General features: G+C 36.8%; 1 pseudogene; it reads right to left on the bottom strand.

The window, feature by feature from the left end:
- The window catches only part of LOC105543921, a 33283-nt pseudogene that overhangs the window by 24836 nt on the left and 1756 nt on the right, over positions 1–6691 (bottom strand).

The raw sequence follows: 6691 nt of genomic DNA on the forward strand, positions 1-6691 counted from the left end.
AGATGGAGTCTAGCTCTCATCCAGGCTGGAGTGCAGTGATCTTGGCTCACTGCAACCTCCACCTCCCTGGTTCAAGCAATTCCCCTGCCTCAGCCTCCTGAGTAGCTGCGATTACAGGCGACCGAAACCACATCCGGTTTTTTTTTTTTTTTTTGTATTTTTACTGCTCTATGCTTGAATTTTGAGGCTGCCAGGATGAATTTATCCTGAAAACTTCTTCTGAGGGTATCTCACAAAAATATAATGACTCATACCGAGCAGCAGGAGTGCTAGGGAACTTACAATCTGCCTCAGAACAAAATGGACAGTTACTGAGGAGTTAGTGAGAAGTGTGGTACCATGCAGTACCTTACTCCAGGTGATTCTGAATGAATGCTTTATCAGCCATTGTTCTCGAAACAGCAGTGTAAAATCATAGTTACACCTAGTGGGCCCAGATGGACACAGTTTTAAGCTATATTCTAAGAGGAGTCATAGAATAATTGAACTTCTTAATTGCTAACCAGATCTAGAAGTTATTTCCAGAGTTAGTGATACTTAGGAGTCTATGTAAAGAATTAGGATATAGATTAAGTGAGAGGCTTCACCAGAGGCTTTCCCTGAAATGTAAATTGTGTCAGGCTGTGAGAAAATTGCTGTCTGGCAGGTCTGCTTTTCCTCCATCCCTACCCGCATCATCTATGGGAGAATGGTTTCCCTCTATTGCCACTTTTATCTAAGATAAAGTAGATGTAATTGGATTTCTTTACCTTTATTGTCAGGAAAAAGAAATAACGGAGATGTGATATAATCAGGAACTTTGGATGAGGGTTTAAGATAAATGTTGGAATCCTGGATTCTTAACCTAGATATAGCTTTTTGGTTAAAAGAATGTGGCCTGGAGCAGAACATTACATTATAGGAGATTTGAAAGCCAAAGTCTTCTCCTATTGTGATTCTTTAAAGTGTCAAACTATCAGTACAATCAATACCTGGGTAAACACTTTATTGAAACAACTTCTGAATATTCTTATTTTAAATTGAAGATTAGAAACTGCCTTACTCTGAAATATGAAAGGAAATATGGCTGTAAGGCTAGTTCAGTCTTTCCCTCTTTAACCACCATAGAAACTTCTGAGTTTGGTCTCACTTTCCTACAGAAAAATATGGCTAAATAGATGTTCAAGCTACGCACATTATCTTTGGGGAGCTGGGATTGGAAACTGGTTATGAGTCAGATAAAAGAAAATGGATCCACTTCGGGATGGCATGTGAAATAAAATTATATTACAATATTTATTGAATGCTGTGTGTATGAAAAAATAGTGTTTAGCATTATAAAATCATATTGAAATGATTTTAATAGGAAATAGACAAACTGCTAGATTTCATACAGACATTGTCATGGAAATATTGACGTTGCCAACACATGTAGCTCAATTTTCCCGCTGCTCTTATGAAATAGATTCTGCTCTTTCTCTCTGAACACCAACATATGTTCTCAGTACAGAAACAAGTCACTCAAAACAGAAGGTGTATAGCTTCTCTTGGAGTGTTTCCCAGGACAGTGGCCTCCGGTGCAATCTTTGGCTATGGAAGCATGAGTGAGTTCAATAGTGCAATAAACATTCTTCCCTTCCTCCACATTAGTGGCCCAAATACTAATTTGTCCAAGAAATTGCCTGCTGGTGCTGTAATTTCAACTCTCTCTTCAACTGGCAGAAAGGTTTTCATGTCCACAAACAAATAAAAGAACAGGGACATATCTATTGAGACAGCTGAACATTAAACCTCTAATTGCTTAAAGTAATTTGGAAACATATTTCTGGAATCATAATACAAAGAAGAACACGCCTTAAATTAATTATTAAGTAAATAAGGACAATTTGAATTATTTCTACCTGATCTCATTTCTGTTCCGCATTTACTAAGTATGTTAAGAATTACTCTCAGAGTCTAGACAAGCCAGCTGTAAAGTAATAATCATTTCTTTTCTTAAGAATATAAGGGTTAAATTAAATCAGAAAAGAGTAGAAACAGCAGTGAGAATAAAATGCTTTAGAATATTTACGAGAATTGCTTAGAATACTAATAACCTCAAAATTAATTCAAAGTTGAACATTTTTTTAAAACTTTACCCTGATTAAAAAACAAAATTTTTCACTGACAAAGAAAAACAAAGCCTCAGTTAAAATTATTTCATTCCGACCTATTCTCTTTGTTCTCTCTTCTACATTTGTCTACCTTTAAATATACTGAAGGTTATATCCCCAAATATGTATAATATTTGCAGTACAAGTTTCTTGTGATAATCACTTTTGTTTTGTAGATTTTTTTATGCTGTCTAGCTTAATTCAATTCTAATGCATTTCTCTTTTACTTAACAGTCTCAATATGTGTGATACAAACTCTGATTATCCCAGAGATTATAACATGTTGGATGGAAGAAGAATAAAAGGCAGTACATACAGATAAGTCTTTCAAGATTTGTGTTGGATGAGGAAACTAGTTTAGAGATTTTGTTTTTGTTTCTCTTTTGACTACATTTTCCTTAAATTCCCTATGGTGACATTGTATATATATATATGATTTGGAGATGTGCTTTTACATTAAAATATGTAGAGCTATTCCATTCAATTTTCTGCTATTGAATATTTCTTAAAGACTCAGCATACATACATACTAGCACGAGACATACACTTCTTTTATTGGAAAACTTCAGTGAGAACACTGAAGGAGAACAGTGTTCAGAAGAACGCTGAACACTATAGTAAAAAATTAGTTTCACTAGACACAGTATATAATCTGTCTATAAGCATTTAGCTTTCTGTGATGGCATGATTAAAATATGACATAAAATTCAACTTATCAGATCTTTCATTGTTTATGATGTTTATCTAATATCTAGGGAAAAAAATCCCTTGTGTATACTTGTGTTCATCACTGTGAAGATAATGTTACTTTAGTCCCTCTCAAATGCAATCAGGAACGACTATGATTAGAAAAGTATTTCCATCAGGTCAGGCGCAGTGACTCACGCCTGTAATCCCAGCACTTTGTGTGGCCAAGGCAGGTGGATCATCTGAGATCAGGAGTTCAAGACCAGCCTGGCCAACATAGTGAAAACCTGTTTTTCAAAAAAAAAAAAAGAAAGAAAAAAAAGAAAAGAAAAGAAAGAAAGAAAGAAAAAATTAGCTGATCATGGTAGTGCACACCTATATTCCCACTACTCAGAGGCTGAGGCAGAAGAATCGCTTGAACCCAAGAGGCAGAGATTGCAGGAAGACGAGATCGTGCCACTGCACTCCAGCCTGAGAGACAGAAAGAGACTCCATTAAAAAAAAAAAAAAAAAGAGAGAGAGAGAGAGAAAAAAATATCTCCATCAGTTTTAAGTATTCAAATGCATTTTTGTGTACAAAATTCTCTGCTAAGTACAGATGAAAGTATTCTAAAGATACAGCAATCCAAGGAGGGATGAAAGAACATAAGGCATTTATTATTGAAGCAACCAAAAGAGGGAAAGGGAAGTGGTGTTCAAAATTTAGTGTGCATCAGAATCACCAGGAAAGCTTGCTAAACATTGAAATTCCTGAACTCTCCTACCTGGAAATAATTCGATATGCCTGGGATCCAGAGATCTGCATTTTAACAAATACTCTCAGAAATTCTGACGTATTTAATTTGGGGACTAAGCTTTCAGTCTAAGAAAGGTAATAAACTAAATTATTGGGTAAGTGTTAAAGAAGGAGTTAGTGAAGCAGAGAACAGATGGGAAGGAAGTCATTAGCAAATAAAGCTGGTGATCTTGTTTCCTATTTCACTGGAATAAGGGAAGTAACCAGAAAAGAATTACCAAACATTCCACAGAACATTTATCTATTCATTTCTACCTGTGACCCTGTATCAAGTAAAATTGATCACTATGAGCAAATTGTGACCCTAGTTGAGACCAATCACTTCAACTGACCAGCAGAACCCATTCTCTTATCTACTGAAGGTTCCAGAAATTCTTGCTTTTCTACTTCTGTACGACATTTACCTCTTTGATCTCTGACCATTATCACATTAAGAAGTATTCCCATATTTCTCTCATTTTAAAACACACACACACACACATGCACACACACACACACCCCTCTCCACTTCATGCCCCCGACTTGTCCTAGTTTTATTTATCTCTTTACAATAAAACCACCCCCAACAAATTGTTTCTGATCACTATTTTCAATTTTCCTACTTCCATATTTTCCTGGTCTCTCTCCAATCAGAATTTTCCCTTTTCCATCAAAACTGCTCATAAAAGATCACCAACAACCCCTATGTTGCTAAAACCATGATCAAATCTCAGTTCCCATCTCACATGGTCTAATACTGGCATTTGAATTAGGTCATGCCTCTAGATCAGGGATGTCTAATCTTTTGGCTTCCCTGGGCCACCTTGGAAGAAGAATTGTCTTGGGCTACACATAAAATACACTAACACTAATAATAGCTGATGAGCTAAAAATAAATCACCAAAAAAATTCTCATAGCATTTTAAGAAAATTTATGAATTTGTGTTGTGCTGCATTCAAAGTCATCCTGGGCTGCATGCAGCCTGTGGGCCATGGGTTGGACAAGCCTGCTCCAGATTCAATATCCCCTAACACTTGACTTCCAGGACATCAGAATAGGATTCCTTTGTAGGCTCTTTTGCTTCTTATCTTATCTTCCCATCCCTTTCCTTCTCCTCCCACCACCACCTGCCCCTATCTCCCTTCACTGCTTTATTTGATGTTACATCAGTTCTCATAACTTTACATACCATCTACAAGCAGATGATCATCAGTTCTCATAACTTTACATACCATCTACAAGCAGATGATTCCCAAATGTAAACCTCCAGCCAGACCATTTCCCATTAATGTCAGATTCAGATTCCCACAGTTGTTGAATGTTCAATAAACACCTCAAATTTAACATCATCAAAAACAATCTTGTAACCATTTGCACTCCTCTCTACTAATGTACACTTACACTCCCTTTCCCATCTCAGTAAAAGGCAACTCTATACTACAAGCTGCTCAGACAAAAAAATCTTGAAGTCATTCTTGCCTTCTCTCTTTTTGTCATATCTCATATCTGGCCCATTAGCAAATCCTTTGTCCCTATTTTTAAAATTTGTATATCCAGAATATCACCTCTTACTGCCTCTATTGCTAACATTCCAGTCTAAACCTCTCATATTTTTCTCATGAGGCAACTATTTAATTCACATTACGGTCATGTCACTCTTCTGTTCAAAACCCTAAGATTCCCACCTCACTCAGAGTAAAAGCCAAACCTTTATAAAGCCCTTCAGTGGAAACTTATGTCAAGTAAATTCAAGTCAAGCTATGATAAGTCAAGTCGAAGCATGTCAATCAATCCAAGATGAGACAATTCTAGTCATGTCATGTCAGGACAAAAGTTAAGACAAGACAGGTCATGTCAAGTCCTGGATGATCTCCCCACCCACTATTACTTTTTGATCTGTTTCCTTCCGATTCTTCGTCTCAGTAGGCACCAACCACACTGGCCTCCATGCTATTCCAGGACTCCTCAATCATGATCTTTGCTAGTGCTGTTCTATCTGAAATGCTTCCCCTGGAAATCTCTATTACTTGCCCACTTACTGATTTTCCATCTTTACTCAAATGTCACCCCTTCAGTCAGTCTTGTCTATTCTAGACAAGCCTCACCAACACACTCTGACTTCTGTCTCTCATTTTTTTGGCATTTAATTCATAACAAATAACATAGAATTTACTTATTCATCTTGTTTATTATCTATAATTCCCCTGTCTCTCTCTATTAAATATAAAGGTCCTAAATGTTTGTCTCACTTATTAACTACTGTGCTCTAGAGAAGTGCCTGGCACAAAGTGTGCACACAAAACATAGTTCTTGAAAGATGGATGAATGTCGTGAAGAGCACTGTCAAAACCTAAGTGTTGGGATCTCCTCAAATCTGGATAAAAATCTTAGCTAATTCATATCAGAAGGTGGAATGGCAGCTGATGGTGAAGTCACAATAAAGATGCAGTTGCCCTGTACAGGCACCCTCCTCCCCCTCCACCTTCTTCCCTTTAGCTTGTATGCAACACTATCTAGTCCTTTGTAAAGGAACATTTTCTAAATATCTTGGAGAGTTTTGATGAAGTCAGTATTTTTTATTACATGGAATATTTTCTAAATAATACATTTTAAACGTGTAAGACAAAATTCAATTATAGACTTCCTCCTTTTCCCTCTCCCTACTTTAAAGATCGTTTTAAGTAGAACTATGTGGTTCACAGAATATATGTGGGGCTTATCAGGACACAGGAATACTACTACTGAAATTATTATTTCTTGTAAGCCTTTGTAAGCTTGATGTGGCAATGCAAAAAATACACAAAAACTAGGCAAACTTTCTTTTCTGAAACATCAACTCCAGTTATAATTAGATTTCTGAAATCGTTTTTAACAAAGCTAGGACTGGGCCCATATCTGCAGGTTGTCTCCTTGTTCACAGCTGTACGCCCAGGATCTAGCAGAGTGCTTGATAAACAGAACTCTTCCTTTTCCTTGCTGTCTCAATCTCTCTCTTCTCTCTTCCTCCCTTCCTGCTCCCCTCTCCCCCCACCTCTCTGAAAGAAAGAAGAACTGAATTAAATTGAATGATTAATTTCCAACTATACATGATACAAT

The sequence above is a fragment of the Mandrillus leucophaeus genome, unplaced genomic scaffold, assembly GCF_000951045.1.
Source record: "Mandrillus leucophaeus isolate KB7577 unplaced genomic scaffold, Mleu.le_1.0 Scaffold293, whole genome shotgun sequence".
In the NCBI taxonomy this organism is placed as follows: Eukaryota; Metazoa; Chordata; class Mammalia; order Primates; family Cercopithecidae; genus Mandrillus; species Mandrillus leucophaeus.